The sequence below is a fragment of the Arachis duranensis genome, chromosome 4 (assembly GCF_000817695.3).
Source record: "Arachis duranensis cultivar V14167 chromosome 4, aradu.V14167.gnm2.J7QH, whole genome shotgun sequence".
NCBI lineage: Eukaryota > Viridiplantae > Streptophyta > Magnoliopsida > Fabales > Fabaceae > Arachis > Arachis duranensis.
Window position 1 is genome coordinate 27254009 of NC_029775.3, and position 17834 is coordinate 27271842.

Here is a 17834-nt window from a genome sequence, read left to right on the forward strand (position 1 = left end):
CCATGAATGTTGAATCATTCCTGTGCATCAAACAATCATTGAATCTGTTACTGAAACAATAGTTATTATTATATTTTTGCATTAACATATTATCTATGCACTAAAAATGAATACGTAGCACCAAATGAATAATGGAAAAAAACAACACAACCATTACTTATAACAGCGAATATATTGCTTTGATATCAGTTAGCAACTGCAAAATATAGGATGCAAGTCGCAGATTCAACCTAATAAAAACAACATAACTGTGACAGTAGCATGTTGAACTAAAGTCAGAAATTGGCCATACATTAGCCGAAACATAAGCCAAAAAAACAAAGTTTCATCCACACGAATCTCTTATCAATCCTAAGTTACGAGTATTTTAAGTTTAGGTCCATCAACTTAAAAGCTCATTATCAAAATACAAACGAAACTATTACATCAAAAAAGCATAATCATTTGCCTTCAATCACTTTTGTCTCGGATGCTTGAACCCGGGATTGGGAATAAACTGGAACATCCTTGATGTAGTGCCCTTACTTGCCGCTATAATTGTTGCTGCCGAGACGCCTTGACTTGGTCTAGGTGGTGGAATAGGAGGTGGAGTGCTAGACTGGACTGGTGCAGGATAATGTGGTCTAATGATAGGCTGCTTGGCCCTTGCACTATGGGGAATTGTTTCTCCAGAATTTGATGCACCCTGTGATAAAGGAGATAGCATATGCAAAGAGTAAACAATTATATGTTAGCAAACCTAACAGTGTAGTAACACAATGGGTGATTTTTAACTCCAATTTGACTCACCATACTAGACACAAAACCTGGTGCATTAGCTGCAGGCTGAATTGGATTAGGATGATCAACCACATTCTGCAATAATGAAAAAATAAGCCAAATATAATTCCAAGTCAGTCCTTGTGGAATTTAGAAAAAGACATATAAGTCCCCAATGATTTTAAAAATATCCAACTAAGTCCCTATGGAAGCATGAAAAACCCAATTTAGTCCTCGCGATCAATAATTAGTACATTAATTATGGTGGTTTACCTGCACCTGGGGTGCTGATTGTGAGACATGCATCTCCTCTGCTGCTTGGTTAGTGGTTTTAGCCGTTGACTGAACATTTGTACTTCTTCTTAAGTTGGTTGATCTTCTATTTGGAGCGGCTGGACCTTTGCATGTTTTCTGGTTATGTCCAGTCTCTCCACATTTAGAGCATGTAACCCGAAATGTCTTCTTCACCTTTGAACCGCTTGTCTCATTCTCAGATGGCTTCTTCTTTCTTCTCTTCACTGGTCTTCTAACAGGTCTCTTCAACTTAGGTGGAATTGGATTAATAACTTCAATCTTGTCCCAATACTCTTCTGAGTTCACCGGTTGGATGCAGGGTTGGTATGTCGCCCTTGCTGCCCCAATTTTCAGTAATGGATGTACATAGCCTTCAGGCCTGTCACCCCTCCTAGCAATAGCAGCTAAAGCATGAACGCACGGAATACCTGCAGTTTAACAAGTTTTGAGATTTTGTTACAAACATATACAATTATCAAAATTGTAATATAGTATATTATTGGAGTTTTTTACCAGTCAATTGCCACGCGTTACATGTACACTTGTTCTGGGCCAAGTCCACAAACAGCTTTTTTGTACCTCGCTAGACCTCAAATACTCTCCTCTCGTCATCACCAACCCACATTGGGTGCCAATACTTCACCTCCTTCATGATATCATCTAGTCTTTTCTGCTGCGTAGGAGCCAAGTCAGTACCTCCAAATGTGTCTAACACCTGTTTGTACTTTGTCATTCGTCTCATAATGTAACACCGAAGCTCCTCACACATTGTGAGAATCGGTTTGGCTCGGTAGTTGACTATCTTTGCATTCCAAACCTCGCAAAGATTGTTGGTTAGATTGTCAGCCTTTGGTCCATGGCTAAAATGGGATTTCTTCCAGCATGCAGGGTCGAACTTCACAAGGTACACCCAGGCCTCTTCATTCACTCTCCGCAATCTCTCCATGCTTGCCTTGAACTCTGAAACAGTTGTGCACTTTGCACATTCCCAAACCATGTTCTTCACTCGCTTGTCCTTGAATCTGTTACTGAAATTCTTCCAAATGTGTCTGACACAGTTCCGGTGATGTGCATGCGGCATCACCTCCTTCAAGGCTGGTAACAAGCCCTACACAAAACAGTGAAATTGTATTCTCTATATCAATTTTTTATTTTAATTGTATATATCAAAGTTTTTATTTTAACAAGTGTACATCAATAAGCCTTAGCTTCTCAATCTCCCTGCCAATAATTAACAAGATAATTTCACATCTTTCAAATTGAGTCAGCTATCTCAAGACCATTTTGAATCGGGTCAAGAAAGAAAACAAGATGAAATCTTCAAAGGTTATAACATGAACCAAATATATAGCCAAGGTTGAAAAAAACAATTACAGCCCATCATCAGAAATAAAAGAAATACTGTAAAGTTACTACGAAGGCAATGAACACATATAGTATAGCATTATATAATAGCATTAAACTTCACACATATAGTATAACATTATATAATAGCATTAAACTTCACATATATAGTATAACATTATATAATAGCATTATATGATAGCATTATATAATAGCATTAATCTGACATCCCACTTTATTACCTTCAGCAGATTATTATCAAACTTCACGAAGCAAGATTCTATATAATAGCATTATATATAATAAGGATTAAAAATGCTGTTTATTAATTTAAATGAGGATTAAAACAAAATTAAGTGAATTGACCTTTTGTTGATCGGATATGAAGTTCCAGCCATGAATGTAATGATCTCCAAGGTCCTCTTGCAGTAAGGTAAGAAACCACTTCCAATTATCTTTTGTCTCACTGTCAACCACCGCATATGCAATCACATAAAAGTGATTATTCGCATCTTGTCCTACGGCTGACAAGAGTTGTCCACCAAAATAACCCTTCAGGAAACACCCGTCAAGCCCAATCAGCTTTCTACAACCGGCTTTAAAGCCTCTCTTGCAAGCGTCTAGACATATGTATAGATTGTTGAATATCGGAGGAGATTCAGGTATTGGTGTCACACCCAACAGTGCAGTGCTACCAGGATTACTCCTCAAAATCTCAAGAAGGTAATGTCTCAGCTTGCTGTATTGTGCTTTCTCATTCCCAATGACACGCTCTCTGGCTTCTTTAAGTGCTCTATAAATCATCTTCCCGTTGATCATCACATTATAGTCAATTTTGATGTGCTCATAGGCTTCATTCAATGTCATGTGTGGTTGAGTCAATAGCCTCTTTTCCAACTTCTTGGCAACCCACTTCTGGTCAGCCATATTACTCCCAAACTCTCTGCCACATGTATGATTAGGGACATAAGTCTTGATCTGGTATGACTTGTGTTGATTATCCCAAGCACAATAGATAAGCCATGGACAAGGATTTGGAATGATAGCCTGAGTTGTCCCGGATACTACAACGGTAGAGTCATTTGTCTCTTTAGCAGTTTCTTTACTTCCACCATCAACATATCCCTCCTCCACAGTTGCACGCTCTTCAACATTCCCAGAGTCACCATCAATTGCATCTTCACCATTGTCCTTGTTAGACTCTTCATTTTCTTTAGATGTATCATTGTCTTTCTTGGATTTCCTTGGCTTCTTAATCCTCTCAACCCCGTGTTCACAATCACATCTGACTCTCCTTTGATCATTCTTGATATACCTAATCTTTCTCCCCTCAAATATCACATGGTCCTTTAAAGCATTCTTGAAGGACTCAATTGTTGCAAATTCCATGCCCAACTCAAAGTACACCTCTCCAAAACCTAATGCTTCATTGTATTGTGGAAACTCATACTTCTCTCTTTCATCTTCAGAGTTTTCTGGTGTCACTAAAGTTTCTGACTCATAGTCAAATACAGGGTCAGGCTCAACCTCTTCTTCAGCCTCTTCTTGTTCATCATCACTTGCTCCAGCCATTCTTGGGCCACCACCACTTGACCCAGCATGGTTGTGTCTAGCTGCACTTGGGCCACTAAATTTAGGCCCAATATCATCAGACTGCCTAATATGAGGCCCATCAGTAGTTGGCCCAACATGAGGTTTGTTGTTAGTTTTTGAAGCCTTTGTAGTCTTGGAGCCCTTATTAACCTCCTTCTGAGACATCTTCTTCTTCATAGTTTGTTGTTTCCTCCTCGAAGCATTACTTATACTCTCTGTTTTTTTCCTCCTCTTTTAGGCTTTTTCTTCAGAACCACACACTCTTCTTCACTGCTTTCATCATCAAAATCTGGGGGAGGTGGTCTATAAGGCTCATCCTCTGTGCTTTCATACCCATCGTCACTAGACTCATTGCTAGACTCATCACCAGCTTCATCTCCAGCTTCATCAACAGGTTCATCAACAGCCTCCTCAACTGGGGTTTCCATGACTCGGTGATCAAAGAAAATGCACATTTCATCAGTTTCCCTGTTCTTCATTAACCCTTCGCGCATTTGATTAATCTCTAAGTCTCCTTTAATAGGATGCAATCCAAACTCTATATTACCAGCAGCTTGATCATACCAATACATCTCTTTGTAATCTATATATCCTAAACCTTTGAATAGAGTCAGCAGATCAAAAAAACAGATGAGATCAATGTCCATCCTTGGAAACCTCTCTACTTTACCATCCATATATAGTAGTGCTCCATTGTTATCCCTCTCAAAATGACCACCATGGTGGAATACAGGAACCACAAAATCCTCCATCACTGGACATAATGCATAATAATTTATTAAAAACAAGCACCACTGCAAAGTTCAATGAAAATTCCTATTTGCTAGTTTATTTTTTTTCGTTTTATGTCATAATAATAACCAAAACAGAGAGGATGAATAACTATTACAATATTCCATCACAGATTTCTAAACCCTAGGCCAAATCATAAAATACTCATCACTATTACTATAATGGTAGCTAAGAATAATTAACGAGTTTCTAACCTTCTTCAATGCAAGTCTTCAGTGGTCACATCCACTTGTTTGTTGCGTCTGACTAGGCGCTAACAGTAATGGCGACGAACGGAATGGTGACGTTGGGGTGACAAGGTTGAATGTGGGTGATGGAGGTTGAAGATGAAACGGCTGAAATGGGATGATGGCGATGATGTGGGCAATGACCTGGAGTTTAACGTTGAAGATGAAACGGATGAAGATGGGTTACGTCTTTTCTCTGTAAATTGAGGAAGAAAGGGTGGGTTTTGAGTATTTTGGTTTTGAGAAGAGGGATGTACATGGGGCCAACCTACAAAACGACACAGTTTAGGCCCAAGGACTGATCTGTCTTTTTGCACACGTGGACCACTGACTGCCACGTGTGCCAGCCCAGGGCTCCACGTCAGCGTTCTCCGTTTGTTATTGACGGAGAAAGATTACCAAGGACTGATTTGTCCGCCGGAGTTAAACTTGGGGGAGTTTTTTGTGTATTTCAAAAGCTGGGGGACTAAAGTGTCCGATTTTAAAAATCTCAGGGACCAATTTGGGTAATTACTCTTATTTTAACCTAATAAGAGCTTATAAATACTTCCTAAATTATTATTGTCGTCATATAGAGTGATTAGAGGAGTACCAAAATACTTTTTCATTTCGTGATGAAACCATGGTGTGGACAAGTGAAGTTGACTAAATCCCTCTCTTATTACATCAAAGAATTTGGTAGAAAGTTGAGTGAGTCCGTTTCAATTTTGAAAGTATGGTGTGAACAATTTAAGTTAAAGAGTCTCTTTCTTGTTGTATCAAGAAATTAGATAAAAAATAGAGTGATTCTCTTTGTATTCAATTTCAACCTATCTTTTTATTTTCTATTTTCTATTTTTTATTTTCAATTTCAATTCGCCTTTTTCTATTTCAATTTTTATCTTCTTGTTTATCATTAGTTTCATTTTGTATTACACAATGACTGTTTTGTAATATTACTAAAAAAATTGGGTGCGACATGGTTCAAAACTTACGCTATGAACTCGTCCTAAGTGCTCCTTTCCAAAGACTTATGCTCGCGAGTCATTTTGTGAATTGGATTATTATTAATGGGATCAATGTATGAGAAGAAATTTGGATATATTTTTGTTATGTGTGCATCTAAAAAGAGATTTAAAGATATACTTGCTGAATTGAAAATAAATAAATAAATAAATCTATTATATAAAAGTCCATCCTAAAGTAATGGTATGTTTTATATAAAAGATCCTTAATTACACTTTTATTATATAGACGTGCTATACAAATAAACTGACTTTTTTATTAAAATAAATAAAAAAAATTATTTTTTTAAATACGTACAGCTACAAATAATTTTCAAAATGCGTAACTTTATCTCAGGTCCATCATCCACGAAGTGGATATACACTCTAACTCAGATTTAGTGTCCACAAAATGAGTTAGGTTTCCATTTCCTAAATAACGCCCACAAAATGAGAGTTTCATGGCCAGCGTCCATGAATTAGCTATAACAATGGTGGTATACGAAAAATAGAACTAGAGGGATATTGACACCTAATTTTCATTTTATGACAAAATCTAATACGTATGAAGATTTGGAATATATATAAATTATAATTTGATGAGCGCTACTTTAATGATGATATTTTAACACATACTAATTTACTTTCAATAATTACTATTCGCATTTAAGTAAAAATCCATTTTAAATGAAATATGGTTAAATACTAATATTTTTCTTAAACTCGGTAAATGGGACAGGCCTTGCAATGTCTCAGTAATAGTATCAGCAAAAAAGGATGCATTTTATTTATTTATTTTAACAATAAAGAAAATTATATTATGCGATTTCTATAATTCTATATACTTATACAGTAAATGTTTAAGGTAAAGTTTGTGTTTTTGTGCTTCAGAAGATAAATAAATTATAAAATCCTAAGAACAAAAATAAAAAAGGACAAGACAAAAAGATATAAAATCCGTTTCTTTTAAAAGCCTTTTATTTTTTATTTTTAAAATTGTTATTTTAATAATATTTAATTTTGTACTAAAAAAAGAATAGAGCATGGACTACCATGATTCTCACCACCCGCTAAGGTTGGAACCATGTCCCAGCTGAACTTCGAACTTGAAAATATTATTATTTTTTATATTATAAACTAATCATATATGTTAAGATAAGATTAAGAAAAAGCTCAATTATTATTATTGTCATTACTAATTGGTGGGATAGAATGCTCGACACTAAAGCTGGCCCAGAAAATACCTATTTCATGCTATTCAGGAAATAGAAATCTGGTTCATTTTGTGGGCACTAAAATTGAATTAAAGTGTATATTTATTTTATGGGTGATAAATTTAAGATAAAACTGCGTATCTTGAAAATTATTTACAACCGTGCTATTTAGAGAAATAATATATTTTTTTATTTATTTCAATAAAAAAGTCCAAATAAATATCTTATTGAATGAGATATTGCATCATTAAAGGAAAGAAGATTTATAGAATTACACTTTATAGAGAGTTTTTTTTTACAATAAATATGTCCAAACTCTCAATAAGACAAATGGTACTTGTTATTTATTTTATTTAATTTTGAAAAATGTCTTAACATGTTAATGTATTTTTTTTCCTAAATTAGCATCTAATTACTTGAGAGTTCTTACTTATGATTTGAGTAGACTTACATTGATCTATATATGTTAAAATTTTTAGGATTAGTTGAAGATTCAAGCAAAATAGTTAATGATACTCTAAATAGAGTAGAGCCTCAAATACAAGACAATTTGCCCCTAAAGACACAGCGAAAATATAAAAAGATACATAAAGATTTTTTTAAAAAACATGTTCTTAGCAACTTAGGTCACGGGAAGAGATTTTCTATTATACATTCAAAGAACCTGTCTTTGACAACCTAAATCAGAGGGCTGAAGTTGTAGAAACCACCACGCAGAATCATCTTAGGTTAGATCCTTCAATCTTCTTCATGCAACAAGCGAAGCAAATTACTCATCTCACTTAATCACACTAAAAAAACGTACATAAAGTACTAAAAAAATTTTAATCATAGAAAATTGTGTAAATTATCTCACCAAAGGTATTTAAATAAGCCCCTAACAAACTATGTAAAAGATAAGATAAGATAACTTAATTTAAATCTCCTAAAGATAAGATAACTAATTTAAATCAGATTTTGATCTTATTGGATTAGATCAGATTTGATTTAAATTTAAAATTCTTAAAAATACTACTAAGCAAATCAGAACTAAATTAGATCTTCTAACAAACCTTAACAACAAAACAAACTAAAATATAGACTTTAATACTTTCGAAAATTAATAATAAACTCGTGTTTTTCATTGGACTTGAAAAACACTATTAGGCCTCTTACTGTCCTAACTTAGTCCAATGGATCTTATGAGTTGTCGCCATTTCAGCACCACTGTTTTTGAGATGAACTCTTGGTCTCCTTGATGTCTAAGACCGGCATAGTATAATTTTTCTAGTATTCAGATCATTGAATATGACAAGATTATCATTCTGTCCTTGCTCTAAAATGACAAAAACGCCCTCTGAACACGTATCATCCTCTCCTTCTTCAAAAAGATTCGTCCTCGAATCTTGAATGAAAAGCTCTTCTTCCCTCCAAGGAATCCAAACCTAATCTCCGGGTTCAAATACCATGGTTTGATGGCTCTTCTCTACCCACTGAATTGTGGCTATGTCCCTCATGTGTGCAAGTTTAATCTTTCCAACCATACTTTCACCATCTTGTCCAAAGTGTGCAATTAGTTGTCTTTCTTCCTTTTCATCCATATTAATACCTCCATAATTGACCAGAGGATCTACAAAGCCTGAAAATTGATATAAAAATACTAGAAATTTCATGGTTAAATATATGAAAAACTAAAGACTACGTGAAATTCAACTATACTAATGTACTCTTGTCTAAACTAGAACTTTCTAGATCTCTCTCACAAGTATGTTTATTACTCTCAATTTCTTTAGTGACTCCTATATCTCACTATTCTCATCTTTTCTCTCACAATTCTTGGTTTCGTTGAAATATTGATCCTTTTCACTCAAACACTTACTCTCTTTCTCTATTTATTTTCTCTCTTGATTTTTAAATTTCTCACATCCCAAGGACCCACTTGAGAAATTGTGTACTTTTGGATTCTCCAAGTACACATCACCTACTACAGCATATTCAACAAATTCTTCTGTCACTGTCTTGGAAGAAGAATGAGAGATACGCTTAGAAAAACTCATCTTCTTATGTCGATCCATAATATTCTTCTTCTTCTACTCTAACTCAATCGCAATATTGACTAAATCCTCTATAGTTGTGCAATGGTAAAGTTTGATATTATCTGCAATCTCTTTATGAAGTCCAATAAGAAAGTGCCTCATAAAAACATCAGGACACTTTTCGACATTAGTCTTGGTCTCCAAACACATCAACTCCGTGTGGTACTCCATTAATGATTTGGAACCTTGTTTCAACTTACAAAACTTTTCAAAAAAACTCATTGTGGTATGATGATGGCACAAATCGATTCCTCATGATTTTCTTCATCTTCTCTCAAGATTAAATTGGTGATTTTTCAATCCGTCTTCTATTTTTGTCTAGCTCAATCCACCAGACAAGGGCATAATCTGAGAATTCTACAACCACTAGTCTTACCTTTTTCACATCAAAGTAGTTGTGACACTGAAATAGAAGCTCCACCTTCCATTCCCATTCCAAGTAAGCCTCAGGGTCACTTCTGTCTTTAAACTCTGGGATGCGCATTTTGATAGCATTAAGGTTACTACATCTTTCCGTTATCTATGATGCCAGAATTTGGGCGAAGTCTCCTCCTCAGACTTCTCAAAATGATTATGAACAGGTTCTCGGGATCGTGCTTGTCGACTAGGGGATAAAGAACTAAGTCTTGGAGCCATGTAATCAAGATGTTGTTCAATCCTTTCTAGTACGCCATTGATTGTGTCGACGTGGGAAGTAAGTTATGGATTGGGGGTCGCTTCATTGTCAGCCATCACTGAAGAACCTTTGGAAGAAAAGACTTCACAACACTCTTCTAACGTGTATCACTCGGAGTAGGACACTCGTGTTTACACTCAATATGTGGCTTTTACCCTTTGTTGAGCTCATCACTCTTGTCTTTTTCCACTCTTGGATTGCTTTAACAAGTTGCACTTTAGAAAATGAGGAATTAAGACACCAAACTAAAATAATTTGAATGATAAAGACGTTCAACTTCACAAGAAGACAACCAAAATATGTGATAAGGGAAGAAAAATAATAAGTGATACTAAGATGACAGAAACTAGAGAAATTGAATAGTAATCGGAACCCAAAAGAAATTTGTAAAGCTAAAACAAAGCTGAAAAAAAAATTTGTAGCAAAGGCTGATGTAATTGCAGAAAAAAGATGAATTTTTGTTTTTTTTTCTTTGCAGACGCTAACTTTAATATATAGAAATTGAAGTAACAGAATTTAAATAAAAAATTTCGTTTTTTTACAACTTTGAAGTAAATTTGCAAAAATTGACGACCTGTAACCGATACCAGATGATAAGGGGTTATTGAGAATTTAGAAGGTTTAATATATTCGAAGCATTAAAGTCCCAATAGAAGGGTTGAAAAAGGGATAAGAAAATGAATGATGCAAAAACACATACCCTAAAAATACAGCAGAAACATAAAAGGATAGATAAGGGTTTTTCTACTAAACCTCTAAGAAAGCTGTTCTTAGCAACCTATGTCACCGGAAGAGATTTTCTTCTAGACCTTCAAAGAACATGACCTTGACAACCTAGATCAGAGAGATGAAGTCACGCAGAATCATCTCAGGTTAGATTTTTCAATCTTCTTCATGCAACAAACAAAGCAAATCACTCATCTTATTTAATCATATTAAAAAACGTGCATAAATAAATAAGAAAATTTTATTCATAAAAAATTGTGTAAATTATCTCAAAAAAGGTGTTTAAATAGGCTCCCTAACAAACTAACTAAAAGATAAAATAACTAATTTAAATCATATTTAATCTTCTAACAAACATTAACAACAAAGCAATCTAAAATATAGTCTTTAATAAGTTCGAAAATTAATAATAAACTTGTGTTTTTCACTGAACTTGAAAAATACGATTGAGCCTCCTTCTGTACTTATTTAGTCCAATGGGCCTTATGAGTTGTCGCAATTTTAGTACTCCTATTTTTGAGACGAACTCTTAGTCTCCTTGATGTCAAAGACCTGCATACTATAATTCTTCTAGTATTCAAATCCTTGAATATGATAAGATTATCATTTTATTTCTTGTCTCTAAAATATCAAAAATGTCCTTTTGTCACACTCCCTTGGAACTGACATCACCATGCAGTTTGATTTAATTAAGTTTCTGAGGACAATGAAACTTTAAATGGACAACAAAGAAGATGGTGTACATGGATAAGGCTTCAATCTGAACAAAGAGTCATAGTTTGGAGATGACTTATCAGATTCTCTAGCACATGAAGCATGTAGATTCATGATGAGGTCATGATGTTTGAAGAAAAATTTGATCTACACAAAAAACTAATAATTGATAGTATAATAGACTTCTTAATCTATGGTTCTAAGACTTGGGTTGATTCCTTTAATTTTGATGGTTTCAATACTATTAGATTATGCTTAATTGAACTTCGTTTTAATTTTATAAATTCATCATTGACGTTGACTTATTTTTTACTTTTAAATTTATATCTGAATACAAACTTCCAAAAATATAATTTAGTGAAAATATAATTTAGTGAATTTATGAACATGATTAAAAATATAATTTTAAATATTTTAATTTGTTTTTTCTACCATAAAACAAATACAAAATTAATGTCACAATTCAAGTCATAGTGATTTAAACAAATTTTTCAAAATAAGTTTTTAGTATATATATATATATATATATAACTTAAACTAAATACGAGCAAACTCAATTTAAGTACTAATAAAAGTAGAGACAACATATAAATATGCATGTAACAAGAGTTATAAAATTTTATAACCACTGCTAAATAGAAATAGATATGATAGCACACTCTTTTACCACACGGACTGCCCCAATATTTTCAGTTTTATAGCGGTTAGAGTCAAACCACCACAAATACCAATATAATTGCAGTCAAAATCACCGCAATAACCACTGCCTCGGTCAGCGGTTTCGGTTGGCCGCCGAAAAAATAAACGCTACTCTCTGTTGGATATTTTCTAGGGACAAAACTATCAAGTGAGAAAATAAGGAATGGTTCGTTTTCATTATGCAAAAATTTATTAATAACTAGCTCTTTTATATTTATATTCAATTTAGATAATTCAACTAGTCCAAAAAAAATCTAGAAGATCGAAATACAAAATTACTTTAGAATACTAGAAGTGTATAGATCTAAATATATATGTGAAGCCAATAATAAACACAGCTACAAGCCTACAATGCATGTCTAACCTTCCAATAAACGGTATCATATGAATTGATGAATTGAATTATTGTGCATATGCATATAAATTAAATATGCGTGCCGTGTTCATCTAATCTAAATTGATAACATAATGTACCTTGGCTAGCTTGTACGTATTTTATTTCATGCAGGAGGACTACATGCAACATGCCTCACTTTTTTTTTTTTTGCCTCACTTAAAATATCAAATAACAATATTGCATGAGTTTGCATAAGGCAAACTTCATATGATATAACTGCAAATCTTATTCTAAAAACAGTATTATGCTTGTCACATGATCTAGTCATTTTTTTATTGGTAATATTTTTGGGGCTCAAGATACATAGTTACATCCTTTTAGCTTTGATAAGCCCAGAAGCCCAATAACTCATTCTCAAGTTGCCTTTAAACGATCCATTTATTGGTAAGGGCCTATCAGGCCCAAAAGAACAAACATAGCTACACCATGGTCTTTGCTTCATCAAAGCTCCAGGGACGTAGCCTTGCCGAAGTTACAGAAGGAGTGGCAAATGGCAAGTCTGCCTCGCCCGGCATAAAGCCTGTCTTACCCGTCTTAAAACATGAGTTAGCATGGGGCACCCTCCGATCTTGCGTATTCCATCCGGCAATGCTTGCGAGTTAAGCGGCGCGCTTTACTTTTGCAGCCTCTTAAAAAAGTTTTTTTTTGTATTGGGCGGGTTGTTTCAGGGCCCTGCCCAAGTGCCCATGACAAAAAAAAGAAAGTTTTCTAAGTTAAGAGAAAAACGTGAAAGGATGAGATCTATTTTTAGTTATTGTTTTTGATATAGATGTAGGTGGACCAACTTTTTCTGTTTATGGTATTTTGGGCTAGAAGATGAAGTTGGGCAATGGTGTCATAGTGTGGGAATAATTCTTTTGTGTCTAGGGTAGCGTTTGTTTTGCAGTACTGGGACAGAGACAGAGAGACTGAGACACAGTATCATGTTTGTTGGCTCAGAGACTGGTACTAAAATTTCTGTCTCTGTTCCCAAAATTTCAGTATTTCAGTGTCTCCAAAATATAGGGACACAGGGGACTGATATTTTTAGAAACAGATACTGAAACTTTAATAACATTTTATACCTAAAATACTTTCATTTTAATTAATTAATTTTAATTTTATCCTTTGTGTAAATTAAATTAGAGTTTTATTCTTGTTTCAATTTTTGTCTCTCACTTTGCACCAAACAGAATACTAAAACTTATTTCAATCTCTGTCTCTTAGTCTCAGTCTCTCAGTCTCAGTCTTTCAGTATCTGTCTCTCTACCAAACGCTACCTAGATGTTGCTTCGTATATATAGAAGGTTCGTGGTCTTGACAAGGCCCCAGTTTATTTGATTTATGAGTAACCCACATTTGAGCTGGAAGTATGATTGAAATTAAGTTGGGAATAAAAACCTCTAAAATGTTGTGTGTGAGTGTATAATGTGAATAAATTTTTTCTTTTAATTAATTACTAAAATATATGTTAAAATATAATAATAAAATATAAAATATATATTAAAAATAAATTAAATAATATTTATATTTATTTTAAGGGTGTTGTCTAGGGTTAATTGCTTTGCTAGGATTTTTTTTAAGACAGAGTTTCTATGTCATCTAGGTCAATGTTTGGCTTTTGTCAATTTTCTTGTTACATACTCAAACTTCTTTTTTCCTTTCTTTTTCTTTCTTTTCTTCAACCTCTTCTCTGCATGGTTGAAACACACGTCAGAATGCAGCACTCTGAACAGGACAGCGATGAAGAACATGAAAATTTGATCCAACTGGATGAGGAATCAACTCTTGTATCAATAGCTTGGTGAGTAAAATCTTTGCAGAAAAGTCGTTTTTTATTGGTACCATGGATGGTGCATTATGGGCAATATGGAGACGTCCAAAAGGATTTAGAGTGGTGAAAATTGGAAAGAATCAATTCCAATTTTTTTTTTATAGAGAATGAGATGCATTGAGAATAGAAAGGAATTCTCCTTAGCTCTTTAAAGACTATGCATTACATATTCGGAGATGAAAAGAGGGTATACGAGTGGAGGATCAATTAATTACTCGAAATCCTAGTATGGATTCAATTATGTGGTTTGCCTAAAAGTTTTAAAATCCTGGGAGTGGCTCGAAAATTAGGTGGAGGGATAGGGAAGGTGCTGGATGTCGGTCTCTTTGATGTCAAAGGAAGAGAGGCACGCATTATAAAAGCGAGGGTGAAAATTGAGGAGAGTGAGCTGATCAAAGACACTCTCATGGTTGCTGGCCCAGACAAAATTCCGCTTTCAGTAGTATTACGCTACGAGAGGCTTGGAATGGTCTGTCCCTATTGTGCTAGAATAGGACATGACTATAAAGTCTGCCTACTTTTTATAGTTTTTTCGCAGGAGAATAGATTAAAGGAGGATAAGGTGAGAGATTGGATTAAAGTGAACCAAATTGGAATTCGGATGGAGATTAAAGAAGATCACAAAAACAATGGCGATAGCGAGAATCAGCCCAATCAAAATACACACAGAAAAAACTTATGCAGACTGTTTGATTGAAGGTCTCGTAAGACTGAATATAAGAGACAAAAATAAAAAGAGAGCGGTATACAAAAAATTCAACTCGAGGAGAGTTGCATGGTGACAAGGAGAACCAATCTGAAGGGACTCTAGTTCTGCCTAGCCTAGCAATGGTGAATAATCAGAAAAAAAAACATAGTGGCAGCAACAAAAGAAATGTGGATCCTAACTGAAAATCAGCAGAATGATGGTAGCACAAGGGAGTACACTCAACAATTCAATAGATTGAAGAGTATGGACCGAAGGAGCTATGTCAAACCTGAAAATATTATTGGTAATAAAAGGAGAGTTCATGAGGTTGATGATTGGGATAGTATAATCATTGAAGCTAATAGGGAATGAGTTTTCTCTATGGAGATGGTGGAAGGTGCTAGCCGTCCAGTGGCACCCAATTCGCCATGACAGTCTTTTCATGGAACTGTCGGGGTTTGGGGAGACCCCTGACAGTCCATAACCTTAAAGGGATGTGCCAATTCCACTCTCCCAAAGTGATTTTTATTAGTGAAACAAAAAATTAACCTCGAAACGTGGAGGAAAGATTAGAGCATGTGGGTATCAAAACTTCATTATTGTTGGCCCGAATGGTTTGGCAGGAGGACTAGTGCTAGCTTGGAAGGATTTTGTGAATGTGAGGGTGCTTTCGTATAATCCCTTTTCGGTAATTGCTGTGGTTAAAGACATGGGTAAGAACGTGGAATGGGGGTTGTTAGGAGTTTACCTCAGTGCAAATGAAATAGAGAGGCTTGATCAATTCAATAAAATATCTGCTTGTCTATCACAATTTGAAGGGAGGGTGGTGGTGGTGGGAGACTTCAACGCAATCAAGAGCCATGAAGAGAAACAGGAAGGTATCCTTCGATCTACTAATTTAATTGATAATTTTAATAATTTTATTAATGACAATCAATTAGTAGACCTTGGCATGATAGGTCATGAGTTCATGTGATCAAATAGACAAGCTGGTGAGGAGTTAATAAAAGAAAGATTAGATCATTGCCTGACTAATTTGACATGGAGAGTGTGGTATGGAGTGAGTGTGGTTAGAAGACAAACAGAAAATAGTTCAGACCGTGTTCCTTTAATCCTAGATTCAGACCCCCTATTTGGAAGACCAAAAGAAGATTCAAGTTCCAGGATAGATGGTGTGGCAAGGAGGAGGTAAAAAGGATTGTGAAAGACGTTTGGGGGCTAACCATTGAAAGCTCTCCGATGTATTCTCTAGCCCAGAAGTTCAAGCAATGCCAACACAAACTATACAGTGGTAGCAACAATCTCAGTCCAATTCCAAAATATTAATAGAAGAAATAACCTTGCAGCTAGAAGTAAAAAGGGCCGAGGATATCTTTGGAGGCAGCGAGTTGATTGAACTTGAGAACAAATTAGAGGAAGAGATGAAGAGAGAAGAAAGTTATTGGAGGGAGAAGTCTAGATGTAAATGATTGACAAAAAGAGACAGCAACATAAAGTTCTTCAATCAAAGGTTCCAATCTAAAAACTGGAAGAATAAAATCTAGGGACTAGTTGGAGAAGATGGAGAAGTTGCTTCTGATCCAACAAGTATAGCAAGGGTTGCTGAATCCTATTTCCAGAAGATTTTTACGGCTACTAAAAAAGCTGATTCGGAAATACTTTTTGTGGATTTCAGACCTATGGTTACAACTAATATGAATCGTAGGCTACTGAGACCACTTTAACTTGAAGAGACTAAGAGAGTTACGTTTAGTGTTTGCGCTCAGAGTGCTCCGAAAGATGATGGATTCACAGCCAAATTTTATCAAATTTTTTGGGATGTCATAGGTAATGATGTGCATAGGGCTGTTTGTAGTTTCTTTAGAGGTGGAAAAATTTTAAAAAGCTTCAATCACACTCAGATCTGTTTAATTTTCAAGATCTCGGATACTAGAGATATGTCACAGGTCAAACCTATTAGTCTTTCATCAGTTTTGTACAATATTATATCAAAAGTACTTGTTCATAGACTATAATTGTTTATGAATAACATTGTGAGTCCTGATCAAAGTTCTTTCTTGAAAGGAAGATTAATATCTGACAATATTCTATAGCTCATGAGTGCATGCATTATCTTAAGTAAAAAAGATCAGGTTTGGTGAATGAAATGGCTCTAAAGTTGGATTTGGGCAAGGCCTACGATAGAGTGGAGTGGTGTTTTCTATGGTTTATTATAGAGAGGATGGATTTTGATGCTAGATGGATAGCATGGATCAAAGAACTTATTTCTACTAATTTTTACTCTGTACTTTTAGAGGGTGAATATTGTAGAAGGCTTAGAGAATGGGGTTGAATCTATAGCCTTCTTTTGCTTCAATGAATTAAGCCTTTAATATCAAAGTTACAGATAAAAACTGTTTAAACTGTGCAACAAAAATTTTATGAGACAATTTTATTTTTTCTCATAAATATCAGAAAACAAAACTTAGAGAAAGAGAAGAAAAATGACACAGGCATGTATCCTGGTTCAGTTGCCTTGTGCAATGCAACCTACATCCAGTCTCCACCACAACAGTAGCAGAATTTCCACTATAATTAAAGTATTATATATACCAATTTTTTAGGATTCACTCAATCCTTTCTCTCTCAAGTTTTTATCTAACTTGACTTGGTTATGCTAATACCTAACTCTTCATTCTAAGTGCTAACCCAACTTAGAAAGGGGCACCTCACAGGTACAAGACACAAAACATATGAAACAACCTAAAGAAATTTGAAATCACTCTAGGCTTTTTCCTCAAGTGTTTCACTCAACCTTTTGTCATGCATTGGATTTTTTCTTGAATTTTCTCTTTCAGCCT